The sequence below is a fragment of the Mustela putorius genome, unplaced genomic scaffold (genome assembly GCF_011764305.1).
Source record: "Mustela putorius furo isolate JIRA1106 unplaced genomic scaffold, ASM1176430v1.1 tig00001472_pilon_pilon_pilon, whole genome shotgun sequence".
Lineage (NCBI taxonomy): Eukaryota > Metazoa > Chordata > Mammalia > Carnivora > Mustelidae > Mustela > Mustela putorius.
This window is the reverse complement of record NW_025421756.1, coordinates 38,004-57,299: the sequence shown is the minus strand read 5'-3', so window position 1 is coordinate 57,299 and position 19,296 is coordinate 38,004. Positions and strand designations below refer to the sequence as shown.

At 40.7% G+C, this 19,296-nt stretch overlaps 1 long non-coding RNA gene across 2 annotated transcripts; it reads right to left on the bottom strand.

Moving 5' to 3' along the window:
- Window positions 1-7,323: 7,323 nt before the first annotated feature.
- On the bottom strand, window positions 7,324-17,984 carry LOC123394111. Of its 2 annotated transcripts, XR_006608888.1 has the most exons (4): window positions 17,928-17,969; window positions 13,221-13,293; window positions 10,743-10,862; window positions 7,324-7,819 (listed from the first exon to the last, which is right to left on the bottom strand). It is a non-coding gene; the product is annotated as an uncharacterized LOC123394111 (long non-coding RNA). The 2 variants fall into 2 exon arrangements; XR_006608887.1 differs by lacking the exon at window positions 10,743-10,862 and having other exon boundaries at window positions 17,928-17,984.
- Between the last annotated feature and the right edge of the window lie 1,312 nt (window positions 17,985-19,296).

The window sequence follows — 19,296 nt, the reverse complement described above, 5'->3', positions numbered from 1 at the left end:
CCTGTAATTCTCCTTTTTAGTGGATTCTTTGGTTTTGGAATCAAGGTAATTCTGGCTTCATTGAATGAGTTTGGAATATTTCCTTCTATTTCTTTTACTCTTTCTTTCTTTCTTTCTTGTTGGAATAGTTTGAGAAGAGCAGATATTAATTCTTCTTTAAATGTTTGATAGCATTCCCCTGGGAAGCCATCTGGTGCTGGACTCTTGTTTGTTGGGAGATTTTTTTATTATTATTACTGATTCAATTTCTTTGTTGGTTATGGGTCTGTTCAAATTTCTATTTCTCACTGTTTCAGTTTTGGCAGTTATATGTGTCTAGGAATTTATAAGTTTTGTCCAGATTGCCCAATTTGTTGACATGTAATTTTTCATAATGTTCTAATTGTATTCCTTTGGTATTGGTTGTGATCTCTGCTCTCTAATTTGTGATTTGATTTATTTGTTCCTTTCTCTTTTCTGTTTAATAAGTCTGGCTAGGGATTTATCAATTTTAGTATTTCTTTCAAAGAACAAGCACCTAGTTTCATTGATCTATTCTACTTTTTTTTGTTTCTATATAATTTATTTCTGATCTAATCTTTATTTTTTCCCTTCTTCTGCTGAGATTAGGCTTCATTTGCTCTTCTTTTCCTAGCTCCTTTAAGCGTTAGATTAGACTTTGTATTTGAGACTTTTTTTTTACTGCTTCCTGAGTTAGGTCTGTATTGTTACATACTTCCCTCTTATGACCACTTTTGCTATATCCTAAATGTTTTGGACGTTGTGTTTTCATTTTCATTTGTTTTTTTTAATTTCTTCTTTAATTTCCTTGTTATCCCTTTCTCTAGTAGGATGTTCCTCAATCTCCAATCTCCAAAATTACTCTTCTGCTTGACCACAAGTTTCACAACATTGTGTCTCAAAATATGTATGGAATGATTTTAGTCTTTTTGTAGCACTTGAGGTCTGATTTGTGACCCAGTATTTAAACTATTCTGGATAATGTTCCATGTGTACTTGAAAAGAATGTGTATTCTGTTGCTTTAGGATGAAATATTCTGAATATATCTGTCAAGTCCATTTAGTCCAGTTTGTCATTCAAAGCCCTTCTTTCCTTGTTGATTTCCTGCTTAGAGGATCTGTTCATTGCTGTGAGTATGGTGTTAATGTCCCCTACCATTATTGTATTACTATCGATGAGTTTCTTTGTGCTTATTATTAATTGACTTATACATTTGGTTGTTCCCAAGTTGCAGACATAAAGATTTAAAACTGTTAGATCTTGTTGGATAGACCCCTTTATTATTAGGTAGTACCTTTCCTCATCCCTAGTTACAGTCTTTGCTTTAAAACCTAGTTTTTCTGTGCCACCAAGATGGTGGAGAAGTCCCCTGAATTTAGCTAGAAATCTACCAAGCCATTCTGAACACTCATGAAATCAGCCCGAGATGTAAGATTATACATGTCTGGATCTCTATGGGGGCAGGGGATAATCAATTTAGAGGTACAAAGGACATATTTTGGATTTTCCAGATAGATATCAGAGGATAAACAGAAGTGGGAGAGAGCCAACAGAAGTTAGCCACTGGAAAGTAATACTCCAGTGAAAAACTCCCTGTGCTTGGAGACCAGAGATAGCTTGGAGACTGGTATCTGTGAGATGGGAAGGGACTGATAAGAGCATGCAAACATTACAAAGGGGCATAAGGGGAAAATGCTGGGACTGGGAGGCCATAGGCATGGACCTAAGGTCATGGTCTTGGGATTGACCACAGCCACCACTTGCCCACACCTGAGAGGACCCAGTGGGGACTGGAGTCTATGTTCCTGGGAACAGCAGCTGCCAGGGCCCAGGCTTGCCTGGACCAAGATTGCTTACAGTTTAGGTGGCACGGTGATACAGAGAAAAACAGGGGCCTGGGTTGAGCATTGAGACAATTGCTGGGGGCACACACCATCTGTGGGAGGCTGTGGTTTTCAGTGGTCCTTATGGAGAGGGCATCTGTGTGCTCTGGAGGATTCAGAGGGGAGCAGACTATAGCTTCTCTCTGAGGGGGTCATGGTATGGACAGTTTAGTTGGCTCTGCCCCTGCAAAAAGGTGTGAAAAGCCATTTGGAGCCTGGGCCCTGGATGGGGGTAGGACAACTGCATTGAGACAGAATTACCTGAAAAACAATGCAGCAGGCATCTCCCTCAGAAGACAAACTAAAAGAACAAAAGAACAACAGGGTCCCCATAAAATTGCGAAACCTCAATACCAGGGGAAAACAGTATATTAACCTCCTGGTGTTGCCTCATGGTCTGTATATTTCTTAGATACAACTTTTCTCTCTCTCTTTTTTAATTCTTTCTCATGCTTCTTGTCTTTTTTTTTAACCAACTTATCATTTCAACTAGATGTTTAGTACAACATATTCCACAATAACTTAACTTGAACTTATTCATACATATAGCTTTTTCTTTTTCTTTTTTATATATAGAGATATAAGCTTCAATGTATTCCTTCTTTCCCCTATTCAATACTATCTTTATATATATGTGTGTGTGTGTAAGTTAAAATTTATTATAATTTAATAAATTATTCATACATACACTTTTTGTACATATACTTTTTTATTTATACATACACTTTTTTCCTTCTTATATATAAAGATAGAAGCTTCAGTGTAGTCCTCTTTCCTCTATTCAATATTACCTTTATATATATGTGTGTGTAAATTAAAATTTATTAAATTAACATATCTAATTTATTTTAATTATTTAATTTGATTAATTTAATTTATTATATATGTGTATACATATATATATATATATATATATATATATATATATGGTTTTAATTTCTATGTATCTTTGGAAGTAGAGTTCTCCAGAAAAGAGAACAAAATACACCCAGGAAGAACTGAAATACAATTCCTCACCAATATTGAGATATTATAGCCAACTTCCCATCACCCCCCCCACTTTTATTTTGGGTTTGTTTTTGTTTTTTGTCAGTCTTTTATCTTGGGTTTGTTTTTCTTTTTTTTTTTTTTTGTCAGTCTTTGTTTGTTTGCTTAGGTTTCATTTTTGTTGGTTTTTGTGCGTTTTGTTTTTGTTTTTTATTTTGTTTGTTTTTTGGTGGTGACATTAGATTGTTACAAACCTTCCCAGGGTGCACTTTGGAGGTATTGTGGTAGATGCCTTTGGCTGTACATCTCCTCAACCACAACTCCATAGAATGTCTAGGAGGAGGAACACCCCCCCCAAAAAAAAAAAAAACCCAGAGACAATAGCATCTCCTGCAGATCTAATGGATATGGATATAAGCAAAATATCAGAAACAGACTTCAGGGTAACATTTATGAAGACAACAGTCAGGCTGGAGAAAACTTCTAATGGAAACAAATACACATTAAGGGCAGAAGTGACGGCTAATCTGGCAGAATTTAAAACTGCTATCGTGCTATTCAATCTAATCTAGATACTCTACCAGATAGGGCAAATGAGTGAGAATAACAAATTAGCGATCTTGAAGACAAACTGATAGAAAATAGGTAGCAGGAGGTGACCTGCAACAAAAGCTTAAAATCCATGAAAACAGAATTAGAGAAATAAATGATGCCATGAAACATTCCAGTGTCAGAATTGTTAGCATCTCTGAGGGGCTGTAGAGAGAGAGAGGACTAGAAGATATATTTGAGCAAGTTGTAGCCAAGAATTTCCCTAATCTAAGGAATGAAATAAGCACTGAGTTCCTAGAGGAAGACAGGACCCCTTCCAAAATCAAGGGGAACTGACCAATGCCCAGGCATGTAATAATAAAACTTGAAAATTTTAGAACCAAGGAAACCATTTTAAGGGCAGTTAGGGGGAAGAGATTCCTTCCATAAAGATGGAGGAACATCAGAATAATGTCACACCAATCCACACACACCTGGGAAGATAGAAACCTCTGGCAAGACATATTTAGGATACTAAATAAGAACACTATGCAGCCAAGAATCCTTTATCTGGCAAGAGAGACATTAAGAATGAATGGAGAGTGGGGAGGAGATAAGATGGACAAATAGGAAGCACTGTTTCAATGGGTCCCATAAAGTGAGCTGATTACCTACCAAAGAACTGATTACCCATGAAATCAGCCTGAGATTAGAATTATACACTTCTGGATCCCTATCAGGGCAGAAGATGCCAGTGGGCAGGTAAAGTGGAGTGGGACATCAAACTGATATCAGAAGATAAACAAAAGGGGGAGAGAGCCACCAGAAGTGACCCATTGAAAAGTAATACCCCAGTACAAGAGTGCCCTGTGGTTGGGGACCAGCATTAACTTGGAGTCTGCTTGAAAACACTCAAAAAGAGCAAAAGATCTTAGGGGGAAATTGGTGGAATTGGGCCATTAGGGACAGGCACTTAAGCCCATGGAGCACACAGAGGGGAACAGACTGAGGCTTCTCTCTGAGATGGAGGTCTGGGTACTGTTTGCTTTCCTCTAAACCTCCAAAGAACCGCCAAAAGCCACCAAGGGAAGAAAAAACAAACAAAAAAACCTCCAGAGGAAAAACGCCTGAAAAACCAGTTTCCTCAGAGACCAACCCCTTGATGGGGGTAGGAGGACTCAACGTGAGCAAGACTCCCTGAAAAAGCACGTGGAAGGCCCCTCCCCCAGAAAGCCAGCTAAAACAAACAAACAAAAACAAGAGGACAACCACCACTACTTCATAGATACAACTTTTATTTTTAATTCATTCTGACTATTCTCGTTCTTTTCTTTTTTATGTATATTACTTTTTAAACTATTTACCATCACAATGAGATGTTCAGTACATCGAATTCCATAATAACATTTTAACCTAAACTTTTTTGATACATATACCTGTGTTTTTCCTTTGCTTTTCTATATTTTTATTTTTTAATGTAATTTTACTTTTTAAGTAATCATATAGAGATAAGCTTCAAGGAAACCCCTTTTCCCAAATCAGTGCCACCCGATAAGTAAACCAGTTTTAATCCCCCCTTATCTCAGGAAAGTTGCGTCCTTTAACAAAGATACCAAGATACATCCAGGAAGAATCAAAATAACCTTCCTGAACCACACTGAGAATGTATGACAACCCTCCCATCTTTTTATTCTGTCAGTGTTTCTGTATATTTCTTTTTGTTCTGACAGTATATAAATCTTATACTTGGGCTTCATTTTCACTGGGTTATTTTTATTTATTTATTTTTTCTTCCCTTCTACTTTTGTCAGTCTTTTTGTTTGTCTGTTTTTGTTTGTATACTTTATAAACCTTACATTTGGTTTACATTCAGGCTGGGCCTTCTCTTTTATTTTTCTTTTATTTTTTCTTTCTTTTATTTTTCTTTCTTTCTCTCTCTCTCTCTCTCTCTCTCTCTTTCTTTTTTCTTTCTTTTTGGTGGGGACGCTCAATTGCTCAGAAGCATTCTAGAGTGCACCTTGCCTGCACCACAGTTGATACATTCAGCTACACATCCATTCAGCCATCTCTCACCAAAATGACTAGGAGGAGGAATGCCCAACAGAAGAAAAATTCAGAGACTGGGCCCTCTCCATCAGAGCTATTGGATATGGACATAAACAGTATGTTGGAAAGGGAATTCAGGCTAACCATTATCCAGACAATAGCTAGCTTGGAGAAAGCCATTGAAAACAAAATGGAATTGATTAGGGCAGAAGTGAAAGCCACCAGGGATGATGTTCACAATGTTCTCAATGAGTTCCAATCTAATCTAAATTCTCTAAAAGCTAAGGTAACTGAGGCAGAAGATGGAATTAGTAATCTGGAGGACAAACAGATAGAGAAAAAGGATCAGGAGGAATCCTGGAACAAACAGCTTAGAAGCCATGAAAACAGAATTAGGGAAATAAATGACATCATGAAACGTTTAAATGTAGGAATTATTGGAATCCCTGAGAGGAAGGAGAAAGAAAGAAGGATAGAAGATATAGTTGAACAAATTCTCCATGAAAATTTCTCTATCTGGTGAATTGAACCAGCGTTCATGTACTAGAGGCAGAAGATTCTTCCCCCAAGTTCATAGAATCTACTAAGACTTCAAGACACCTGATTGTGAAACTGATGAATCATAATATTAGACAGGAGCTCTTGAAAGCAGCTAGGCAGAAAAGATTCCTTATGAACAGAAGAAAGCCCATCAGAATAACGTCAGACCTGGGGCTCCTGGGTGGCTCAGTGGGTTAAGCCTCTGCCTTCGGCTCAGGTAATGATCTCAGGGTCCTGAGATCGAGCCCCGCATCAGGTTCTCTGCTCGGCAGAGAGCCTGCTTCCACCTCTCTCTCTGCCTGCCTCTCTGCCTATTTGTGATCTCTCTGTCAAATAAATAAATAAAATCTTAAAAAAAATTTTAAAAAAAGGAATAACGTCAGACCTGTCCACAGAAACCTGGCAAGCCAGAAAGGCTGGCAAGATGTATTCAGGGAACTAAATGAGAAGAACATGCAGCCAAGAATACTTTATCCAGCAAGACTGACATTCAAAATGGATGGAGAGATAAAAAGCTTCCTAGATAGGCAAGGTTTAAAAGAATATGTTACCACCAAGCCAGCACTGCACGAAATATTAAAAGGTGTTCTATAAAAGAGAAAAAAACCAAGAACATCATTGAACAGAAATATATAGAGAAAACCTATAGAAACAAAGATTTCACCGGCAACACAATGTCAATAAAAACGTATCTCTCAATAATTACTCTTAATGTGAATGGCCTAAATGCATCCATAAAATGGCGCAGGGTTGCAGATTGGATAAAATGACAAGACCCATCCATATATTGTCTGAGTGAGACACATTTTCAACCTACGGATACTTCGAGACAAAAGTAAAGGGATGGAGAAGCATCATTAATGCCAATGGGCCTCAAAAGAAGGCTGGGGTAGTGATTCTCATATCAGATAAATTAGATTTTAAACTAAAAACTGTAGTCAGAGATACAGAAGTACTGTATCTGGTCTTTGGAAGATTAGGCATTAGCCCTTCTGAGAAAGTTCTGAATGGCTGCTTCATGAAGGGGTGAACTGTGTCCCCAAAGTCTCTTTTTGCAGCCTTCTAATCACAGATTCCGAGACAAACCCTCCCAGGTGTTGGTTTTTCAAAGCACTTAATGCTTTGGCTTTGAAGTTCCTCACTTGACAGTTCTGCTTTAATCAGTTTGTGACAAAACAGCCAATTGGTGGTGGATGCAAAGTGCACTGATAAAGTTAATATCAGGGAACAATCTTTTGAGTGTCAAGCATGTGCATGTGTGTGCACACACATATCCATGTGCTAAGCATTATGGTAAATGTCTGACAAGAACTAAAACATCAAAAAGTCAGGATACCCCATTAGCTGATATTTTTATTATTCCTACATCCTAAACTATGGAAAAACAGGGTCAGAGAATAAGAAGTGGCAAAAAGAATCAAGATTTGAGGCAATTCCATTTCACAGCCAGCCTTGATCAATAAGCATGTACACCTGTGTCTAGTTTCAGCTCTGTGTAACCTTGCCATAACCTTGGATAAGCCATTCATCTCTCAAGTTCAGGTTCTTGGTCCAAAGAGGGAAGGGGCACAGGTTGAGTACCTCCAGTGGGACTTCCTGGCAGGCTTGTTCATCCAAGCATTCCTGTTTCAGTTTGAGTAATTGAATCCAGTCTTTGTTTTACCAAAGGCCAAGCTTGTCCAGTGTGTCCATGCCACCAGCCAGCAGCATTTGTCCATGTCATGTAACAACTGAGCAACATTCATAGGAATGGGGGAGCAAAAGATGTCCATAGTTGTTGACAGATGTTCTGCATGGAGGGACAGGAGCCTGCTGTTTCTAGTGGCCTTCTCTGTCGAGTTAAAATAAATGGCAATTATTTTCAACAACAGGGATGAAAGTAGAGGGTATTATGCCAAGAGAAATAAGTCAGTCAGAGAAAGACAATTATCATATGATCTCAATCATATGTGGAGTTTAAGAAATAAAACAGAATCATAGGGGAGGAAAGGAAAAAAATAAAACAAGATGAAGTCAAAGAGGGAGACAAACCAGAAGAGACTTAAAAAAAAAGATTTTTAGTTACTTATTTGACAAACAGAGATCACAAGTAGGCAGAGAGGCAGGAAGAGAGAGAGAGGAGGACTCAGACTCCCCAGAGAGCAGAGAGCCTGATGCGGGGCTCGATCCCAGGACCCTGAGGTCATAACCTGAGTTGAAGGCAGAGGCCTTAACCCACTAAGCCAGCCAGGTACCCCTCAGAAGAGACTCTTAATCACAGGAAACAAACTGAGGGTTCTTGGAGGGGAGGGGGATTGGTGGATGGGGTAACTGGGTGATGGACATTAAGGAAGGCATGTGATACAGTGAGCACTGGGTGTTATAAAAGACTGATGAATCACTAACCTGTATGTCTGAAACTAGTATTATATGTTAATTAATTGTATTTAGATTAAAATTTTCTTTAAAAATAATTTTAAAATAAAATAAGTAACAACCAAATAATGATCAGAGTTATCCAGCAGGGAGTATCAGATCTAGATGTCAGTTAAATTTAAGGGGCTTGCCGAAGTTTAGGAGAGTCACAATAGGTCATTTTCCTGTGTGGGGAAGTCTTCAGGGGCAGTTCCAAAGACAAAGATTATTAATATTTCTCCTTCCCCCATTCCTCCTAGAGCCAAAGATGTTTCCTCCACTCACCCACTGGCCCTGTATGTAGGTGTTTCTTTCTCTCTACCAATCACAAAATCAGTGAGTAGCCATAACTTCACCTTTTCCAATATTCGCCTACCCCCGACCTTTTGTTTTTAATGGCCATGGGCAACAGGGACAAAGACATTTTTCAAAAACTTACAGAGATCTATTATGCTCTACTACCTTGGCCCGCATGGGCCACTGCAAAGGGATTCTGCAAACTGTGTACTCAGATGAGTGGTCATTATCTTCAAAAAGGCAGGGGCTGTGATAGACACAGGAACCAAAAAAGCAAGAGTTAATGGACCATCAGAATAATGGAGTACCAACACTTTTTCGTCCTTGGCTTGAATCCTCAAGGTCCAGTGTCTCAACAGAATTTTCATTTTGGTCTCATCTGACTCACTTGTCCACCCCTGGGCCAGTGGGCAGTTATACTGAGAACTGGAAAATTTCTTAGAAGAGAAAAAAGAGTATTTGTCAGATAAAACCCAGGAAATGTCCATTATAGGAAGTTAGGCCTTTTTTCATGGTACTCCATTAGCACCCTCCTGACTGTTAAAGAAAAAAAAATTTGTGACACCCATTAAAGACAGTAAGGAAGATTTTATTCAAGGGATGCTACTATGATGGGATTTTATTTTATAGTATGGGAGAGAAATCTGGCTCAGCTCAGACAAATGGAGATTTATAGCTAAAGAGCATGGTGGGGGTGACTGAATGTAAAATTAAGATGGAACATCAAGGGTAAGGGTGAAGGGATTCTGGCTAAACCATCTGGACAGTAATATTGTAGAAGGAAGGCTAGGGTCATAAACTATTGAGAGTAGGGGATAAGGAATTTTTTAAAAGACTTATTAATAAATTTTAGAGAGAGGGAGCAGGGATAGGGGTAGAGGGAGAGGGAAAGAGAATTTTAATTTTAATTAAATTTAAATTAAATTAAATTAATTTTAATTTAATTTAATTGTAATTTTAAATTAAAATTTTAAAATTTTAATTTTAATTAAAATTTTAATTTTAATCTTTACTGAGCATAGAGCCTGAGGTGAGGCTTAATCTCAGGACTGAGAGATCATGACCAGAGCACAACCAAGAGTCAAACGTTCAACCAACTGCACCGACCAGGTGCCCTGGGAATAAGGGATTTGATCAGATATTAAGCGTTATAGATACTGAAGCACCTGGGTGGCTCAGTTGGTTAACTCTCTGGCTTTGGCTTAGGTCATGATCTGATCCCAGGATCAAGCCTGGCATTGGGCTTGCTGCTCAGTGGGGAGTCTGGTTCACTCTCTCCCTCTGCTACTCCCCCAGCTCAGGCTCTCTCTCTGTCAAAATAAATAAATCTTAAAAAAAAAAAAGAGTGGTAAGAAACCAGGGGTGAGAGATAAGGAATTTGATCAGATATCAAGAGTAGGATAGGAGATTGCTGAAAAACTGACTAAGCAGGTTTCTTGCTAAAACTGGGCTAAGTGGGTGGAGCCTGAGATCAAGGCTCACAGAAAGAGGACTCAGAGGAACTTGACTCAAGTCTGGTCAAGGAGAAAATCTTCATCATCCATGACCATTGTATTTTCTGCAGTCATACATTTTACTAATTCTTTTATCAGACATTCAGTGAACGAGAAACATGAACATAGCAGCAATAATATAACAAATGTAAGCGCTCTAGCAGAGACAAAGGCAGTATAGGAATCCATCTCATCAGATTTAGAATATGCATGACTCCATGACTGAATTACTACCACTGCTTGACTTTACTGTTGAGATTAAGATGTAGTACAGAAGATCAGAGGGAAGAGAGGGAAAACTGAATGGGAGTCATCAGAAAGGTAGACAAACCATGAGGCACCTTTAACTATAGGAAACAAACTGAGGGTTGCTGGGGGGGAGGGGAGTGGGAGACATGGAGTAACTGGGTGATAGGCATTAAAGAGGACACGTGATGTGATGAGCACCAAGCGTTATCCACAACTGATGAGTTACTAAATTCTCTGAAACCAATGATGTACTATCTAATGGTTAATTGAATTTAAATACCTAAAAAAGACACTTAAAAAAAAAGATGTAGCATAACTCACAATATCCTTTGAGTGGAAGAATGTGCGGACTTTCCACACCTCTGCTGTCCAAGTCCCATGGCTAGTAGCCACATGTGGCTAATGACCACTTAAAAGGTGGCCAGTTCAAATGGAGAAATGCTGTAAAAGCAGAATAAACACTGGCTTTCAAAGACATATTGTAACCAAAGGTCAGAGAGTATTGCCACCCTCACATCGCAAACATCGCATGACTTCTACAGCTAATGAGAGTGGGACCCAAGATGGGAGAGGTCAACTTGAAAGTCCATGATGTCAGAAAGAACATGGGGAAGAAAGAGAGAAAGAGTTACAATCCTGGAGTGGATGGGTTGAGGACAGTCAGAATGCCTTTTTTTTTTTTTTTTTTTTGGTGATTCTGTATATGGACAAGGAGAATTCACTGGAGATGACATCTGTATGCCTCACATTTTCAAGGGAAAATTATGAAAACCCATATAGACCCACAGCCATAGTTTGATTATGTTTGAAATGTATTCAGATCTACTCCAGTCAGTAAATTGCATACTTTCACATTTAGCTTCTCCATTTTCTCTTAGGCCCCTCTCATTCTTGAAATCCCAACACAAATCCCATCTCTTGTCTAAGGACCATAACCTACCTCACTATCAAAGGCCACAGTTCATTAATTCATTTGATTCATTCAAAGCAACCTAATCTTGAGTGATGTCTTAGGCTCTCTTCTAGGGACTGGTGACACGGTGAACAAAACAGGTAAAGATCTCACTTTCATGGAGCCTATCTGGTATTTAGGGGAAAATCTTTCCTTATCAACATGAAAAGACTTATTATGAATGTTGCTTAGAATTTCAGTTTTTTTTTTCTTGACAGTATCTCAGGTGATCATCTTTGAGGTGGTTCTCCTGAAAATCCCTTTGGGGGGTACTGATTCGAATTTCTGAGTCAGACACTTTCCTAAAGACAGGGGTCACAGGAAAAGTGACAACTGTCACTGTTGCAGTAAGAACAGGGATCACAATGCTTGAAACAGAGATATGCTGCTCAGCTGTCAGAAAGTCCACAAGGCTCCAAATGTGTGTGGCCAACTAATGGAACCTGTAACTCAGAGCTTATCATCCTGAGAGCAATGGGAAATCCCTCTAGTTAAGGACTCTCCTGACAGAAGCTTGACAATGGCCTTCACTTACTATGATGTTTAGGTAATTATACACATTAAGAAGAGTGCACAATGCATTTACATTTCCATGATACCATCAAGGATATTGTTTTATTAAAATGTTACATCTAGAGCTGTAACGTATAGAGTAGTTAAGTCAATCACTATGTGGTACAGGTGAGAGACTATTGTAACAGCCATACTTCCGTAAAAAAAGAAAAATTTTTTTGTGGTTTCTGATCTAGGAATCAGCCAGTGAATAATTCTATATCAGTGTCCAGTTACCGGGATAAACATGTAATCTATTTATACTTCTGAGGGTAAGCTGAATTGCGATCACTGTTCTAGTAACTACTCATTTACCCAACATAACAGATATAAGAAGGTAAAAGGCTTCTAAGGAGACTGGCTACTTATATTTTGAACCACATCTTGGCAGGTATAACTTGCAACTTGAGCTTAGTGGTAGGATTTCTAATATTTACTTTCTCCTTCCCTTGGCAAGTCAAGTTAGTTAAAAAGTAATTAGAGTTGAGTCCATTGTTTTTTGTAAATGTTTACAGAGCTATAGAACTCTCAAGCTTTCTTTACTAGACAGGATTAGATCACATTAGTGATAAAGATCAGAATGATTTACATTGCTAAAATGAGAACTGCCTGTCAGTTTGGAGAAAGCTCATTTTTATAACCAACAGATTGGCTGGGATAGAGATTAATGAGTGCTATGGGTGGGGTGATGAAAGTGATATATTCAATGACCTGTGGAATTTGTTCTGTAATTTCTCCACTCCTCTGGTCAGCAGAGCATCTTCTTCAGTACCCAGCACTGCCCATAACTGCATTCAGAAAATCACTCTACCAAAATGGTTGTTTTTCCTTTTTAAATAATTTTTTAAAACATTTGATTTATTTACTTGACACATAGAGAGAGAGAATGAGAGCACAAGCAGGGGGAGCAGCAGAAGGAGGGGGAGAAGCAAGCTTCCTGCTTGGTGGGATTGCACAAGGGCTGAAGAAGACAGAATGGGAAGGGGACAAGGAGAATAGTGGGTTTCAGCTTCTTGGAAACAGAGCCCACATCTATTTCTATGTTTATCTCACTGCTCTAAACCCAGGTCACAGCACAGTGCCTGCAGCAGATTCATGGAAGTGCTCCAGAACTGATGACTATTGCTATTTATACTACTAAAATTCCCCCACAAAGCGCCAAGTGTCATAGCTTCTCCCAGTTCCCCACACTGAACGCAATGAAGAATCAAACTATCGGGTTAAGGATGGCGAGAGGCGTTTAACAGGACCCAGATCACAGGAGCCATATTGTATTGCAGGACCAGGGGTCTTACCAGTGACTAGGTATTCACTCCTCTTGAGAGGCTAGCTCCTTGGATCTCCCTCTTCAATCCTCTGAACCTATGTCTGGCATCAGAAACAAAAGTAAACATAACTTATCGCCCTTGTTTATTTTTTAGTATTATTTGTTACAGAGGAAGAGAGAGATCACAAGCAAGGGGAGCAGCAGGCAGAGGGAAGGCAGGCCCCCCAATAGAGCCTGGTATGGGATTCAATCCCAGGACCCTGGGATCAAGACCTGAACCAAAGGTAGATGCTTAACTGAGTAAGCTACCCAGGCATCCCTTATTGTCCTTCTTTAAAATTTAATGTATTCTCTCTCCCTCTCTCTCTTGTCCCCCTCTGTTACTCATACTCACACAATCACAGAGTCACAGACAATAGCAAGGTATTTCCCATTCTAATTCGCTAAGGCACTATGAGCTTAAGCTCAACGGAATCACTTTGCCAGCTGCTGCTCTACCGTGCCCTGATCCCTTCTCTGTCCCCAAGCTCGATCTATATAACTCAAGTGTCATGGTGGTGGCTCTTTATGCCCTCCCTCCACAAGGCTGTCATCAGCACACTCTTCCCCGTGGCTCCACTCCCCGGCACTGGCTGCCTTTGGCCTACTGGTATGCCCTCTCCTAGAGCCTTTCCACTCTCCCTGAGGGGAAGACAACCCTTACTTCTCCCCTGTGGCTGTCACGTGTCCGCTATATATTATGACGATCAGCCCGATTAAGAGATTGGGAACTAAAAGACCGGCTTCTGGTTATGGATAAAACTAACTCTGGGGCTTGGGACACATGACAGCAGCACATGGTAGAACTGAGATGGTTAGGGAGTTAACCTGCATTTTCACATCTGGTCAGCAGCAGAACAAAGAGGACACCCCAGATCTCCTATCTCCCAGAACAGTACTCTTCAAGTAACTTACAGCCCCATCCTTCTCCAGCTTTGGGAGTGGCACTTTTCCAACCCCAAAGTCTTGATTCTAGGCAGCACTCTGAGAGATATTCCCTCCAGAATCACCCCTGGCTAGAAGTAGTGGTTGGCTAAGGCCTCCCAAATATCTTCCCTTCAGAGTTGCGCTTGCATCAAACTCAAAACTGTGGCACGTACGGGACTTTCCTGTCGGCCTCTAGCTCTAATGACCTATTGGACTTCAGAGGTGCTCTTTTATACCCACTTACCTTAAAACATCACCGTGTGACTCCTCTAGAATTCTCTCCATGGTTTTTCTCCTGTACTAATTGTTATGGACTGAATTGTGTCCCCACAAAAGTCATATATAGAATTCCTAATCTCCAGTGTGACTGCATCTGGAGATAGGGCCTACCTAGAAGGAGGTACTGAAGGCTTGGGCTGAGGTCACGGGAGTCCTAATCTGCTAGGACTGGTGTCCTCATAAGGGGGAAACACATGAAAGCACTCCACCTACCTCCCATCTAGGGGCCCACAGAGAAGAGGTCACCTGAGGGCACAGTTGAAAAGACAGTGATCTATACACCAACAAGAAAAGGCTCACTGGAGACCAACCTTGCTGGCACCTTGATCTGGAACTTCTGGCCTCCAGATCTGTGAGAAAATATATTTCTGTCATTTAAGCCCCCCAGCCTGTGTTTGGTATAGCTGCCTGAGTAGACAAAAATATACTGATAAAGCCTTCTTTCAGGCTTGGGAGAAACTTTCTATACACTGTGCTCCATGCTTTTGGGTCTAACCCTTCTCTCCATAGCCATTGCTAATATTTGAGCCAGAGAAGTCATGAATACTAGGAATGTTGGAATTGGATAGGGGATCAATAACCATCTAACTCAGTATCCCCAGCTATGAAGAATTCACACACACACACACACACACACACACTACAAACATGGTTATCCCACTTAATTACATTGGTGATTTCTTGATACCCAAGCCCACATGCCAGCTCCCCTTCAAAGTACTAACCTCACTATCTCCCTGTGACCTACCCACCTCCATGCAGACTTGGGACCCTATACCTCAACTCCTGCCAAGCTAATGACAAAAGTTTATGATTCAGTTCCTATCTCTCCTGCTTTATTCATGACCTCTTAAAGTCTAGTGACCCATCCTCCTCCTCTTTCTAAAAAACAAAACAAAACAAAACAAAACAAAACCCACTGCTTCCTGGGAAACTTTCAGATTTTTTTAAATTTTTTTTTTATTTTTTATTTCTTTTCAGTGTAACAGTATCCATTGTTTTTGCATCACACCCAGTGCTCCATGCAATACATGCCCTCCCCAATACCCACCACCTCGTCCCCCCTACCTCCCCCCCACCCCTTCTAAATCCTTAGATTGTTTTTCAGAGTCCATAGTCTCATGTTTCACCTCCCCTTCCAATTTCCCTCAACTCCCTTCTCCTCTCCATCTCCCCTTGTCCTCCATGCTATTTGTTATGCTCCACAAATAAGGGAAACCCTATGATCATTGACTCTCTCTGCTTGAATTATTTCACTCAGCATAATCTCTTCCAGTCCCATCCATGTTGCTACAAAAGTTGGGTATTCATCCTTCTTTCAGATGTTTTTTACCTCTATAATCTACTGGAGGATAACAATGTACCAGAACCCTTGAGTGACCATTGATGCCTATTGGTCACATCGTGTATGATACGTAGGACCCTATTCTGTGTTCTTAACAATCATGGCTTTGACTCGTAGCTGAAGGTGGACTTTAACTGGAGTCTATTGTGCAAATACCTGAAGCAGGAAGTCCCCTGCCCAGTGAATGAGGCATGCAGACTTCCAGAGGTCTTGAGGTCCTCTCTTCAAATATACACATTCACTTTGAGCAATCAGGATTCCCACCCAAACGAGAGACAAAAGAAAAAAAAAAAGAAAAGAAGAAAAAAAAAGAGAGAGAGAGAGAGGAAAAAGAAAGGGAAGATGAAAAAAGAAGTTTCAGCCCAGATGGGCCCCAAGGTAAGATTTATGAAGTAGACAAACAAAAAGAGATAAAAAGACCGATACAAGTATATGACAAGAGAAATATATATATATATATATATATATATATATATATATATATATATGCAAATAAAGAAAGAACCTCGTCAAAAAGAACCACAAGTGTAAAATTTATGTGCTATCAGGACAAACACAAAAAACACAGAAACACTGGTGGAAGAAGATGGGAGAGTTCTCATAAATTCTCAGTGTGTGTGAGGAAGGTTGTTTTGATTCTTCCTGGATGTATCTTGATATCTTTGTTAAAGGACTCAACTTTCCTAAGATAAAGGGGATTAAAAATTGGTTTACCTATAGGGGTAGTATTGATTGGGGAAAGGGGATTACTTTGAAGTTTAACTCTATATGAATATTAGAGGATAAAAATAAAAAGGAATAAACTAAACTAAATTTAAAAAAAGGAATTCAAAAAATAAAAATGCAAAAGAAAAACATAGGTGTATGTATCAAAAAATTCAGGTTAGAAAGGTATTATGGAATTTGATGTACTGTACAACTCGCTGTGATGGTAAATAGGTTAAAAAAATTACCTATGTGTTAAAAAAAAAAATGAACCGGAATAGTGGGAACAAGTGAACAATACAAGTTTTCCCATGAAGTAGTGGTTGTTCTCTTGTAGTCCTTTTTTTTTTTCCCTCTTATTTTTTCTTTCTTGGTTTGTTTTCTGGGGGAGGGGCCTGCCACGTGGGTTGTCAGTCAATGATGTTTCCTGAGTTAAGTCCTCCCACCCCCCTCAAGGGGGTGGGCTCTGAGGAAACTGGTTTTTTTCAGGCTTTTGTTCTCTGGCGGTTTTAATGCTTGTTCACTTTTTTTTCCCTCTCACCTTGACCGCCTTTGATGGTTTTTGTAGTTTTAGAGGAAAACAAACCACACCCTGATCTCCCTCTCAGAGAGAAGCATCAGTCTGGGTGCAGAGCCTAAATAAGTTCCCCCTTGGCCACTGGCAGAACAGGTTCCAAGTTGCAGACCCCTGGGGGCGCAGGGTCTTTTGCTTGTACCCAAAGCCAAGGCAGTGGCAGCTGTCTGGGAGCTCCCAATCGCCAGAGAGGTTCCAAGCAGTGATCCCACACTGAGATTTTGCCGCTGGCCCGGGCTGGGAGTGCCTGGCTTGCGCGCACCTCTTTCAGAGGGGGCGCGCATATCGGGCGGGCACTGAGAATGGGGTGCTGGTCCGTAAGCACCAGGCTGGGCTTTTTCGCACCTCTGTCGGGAGAGTTTGGGGCTCTCTCGGCTTAGGCTTTGAAACAATGGCGCGGGTCAAAGAGCGCCGGCCGGGCCTTTGTAACTCAGGGGAGCATGAGGGACATGGGCGCGTATCTCAAGCTTTGTGGTAGGGCTCGCGAGTTCTGCCCACCGGCGTGGCTCCCCATCCCCTCACAGGAACTAGAACCCCACGCATTCTCGGGCGCGCTGGTGGCTTAGGGACCAAGAGCTGGTTTCTCTGCCGCACTCTCTCTGCCTCAGCGCCAGGGAGGCTGTCCTGGGACCGGGGGGGACTTAAGCCCCTGTCCCTAGCCGCCCCGATTCCCACAATTTCCCCCCGCGATCCTTTGCTCTTTTGGAGTGCTTTCAACCAGTCTCCATGTTAAACGCTGGTCCCCAGACACAGGGCACTCTCGCTTGTATTGGGGTATTACTTTCCAACCGGTCGCCTCTGGTGGCTCCCTCCCCCTTTTGATTATCTTCCGGTATCAGTCCACCACCGTTCCCATTTCGCTTTACCTGCCCACTGGTGTCTTCTGCCCCTATAGAGATCCAGACGTGTATAATTCTGATCTCAGGCTGATTTCATGGGTGATCGGAGTTCTTTGGTAGGTAATCAGCTCACTTTGGGGTACAGGCTGAAAAGGCGCCTCCTCCTACTCCCCCGACCGCCATCTTGTCCCTCCCCCCACACATTCACTTTGAACAGTCGAACACAGTCGTACCCTCCCCGAGGGAAAAGGCGACCATCCAAAATCAGCGTGTGACCTCAGAGAGTTGCTGCTAGATTGCAGGCAGTGTTAGCGTCCTCCAGTTTGTTGGCCCCTCGGTGCTAGAAATCCCCATTTCTATACACAAGCTTCCTCTCAAAATTCTAACCAATTAATGGAGGCAACTGGGTAATTTTCTATCGACATCACAAAAGTCCAAGGCTATGTATTTTGAAACAAACAATTTTGTCCTCTACTGGGTTTGCTATTTTAGTAGAATTATGTGTAAGAGAGGCAGTTAGAAAGAGCTTCTGATGTACAAATTTAAATTTGAACTTATTCTAATTTTGAACTTTATTCTCTTCCCTCTCCCTGGAGAATTTCTTTTCATGTCCTTTTTAAAAAAGATTTTTATTTATATATTTAACATAGAGACACTGCAAGAGAGGGAACAGAAGCAGAAAGAGTGGGAGAGGGAGAAGCAGGCTTCCCACCAAACAGGGAGCCCGATGTGGGTCTCAATCCCAGGACCATGGGATTATAACCTGAGCCTAAGACAGATACTTAACAACTGAGCCACTCAGGCACCACTTGTTTCATGTTCTTAATAGAACTGAGAGTTTTTGTATAGAATATGGATGGTCACCATGATTCTATAGTGCCTTGCCTGACCGAGATATAAAAGTATACAAGCACCAGCTTTCAAAGGATTACATCCAGCAAATTCTTATGTTTACCATAATGTTAATTTTTAAAATTTAGTTGTTTAGATGCAGTACAAAAAACAGATGTTTGTCATTTTTGTAGCAAATTATTACTGGTTTTTCATTCATCTTTGAGAGTCCTGGTGAAGATGTTTGGTTCCCCTTGAAGTACTGAAAAGAAGATACTAAAAAATATTTGGGGGTGACTGGGTTGTTCAGTCGGTTGAGTGGCTGCCTTCGGCTCAGGTCAGGATCCCAGGATCCTGGGATCGAGTCCATCTTCAGTCTCTCTGCTCAGCAGAGAGCCTGCTTGTACCTCTCCCTTTGCCTGAAGCTCTGCCTACTTGTGCTCTCTCTGTCAAATAAATAAATAAAATCTTTTTAAAAAACTGGAAGGGCTCCTCAGTCACTCTTTCCTACTATCCCCATTGTACATAAGGAAAGGCAGTGCAAACCTGGAGGGAGGAGCCCAGA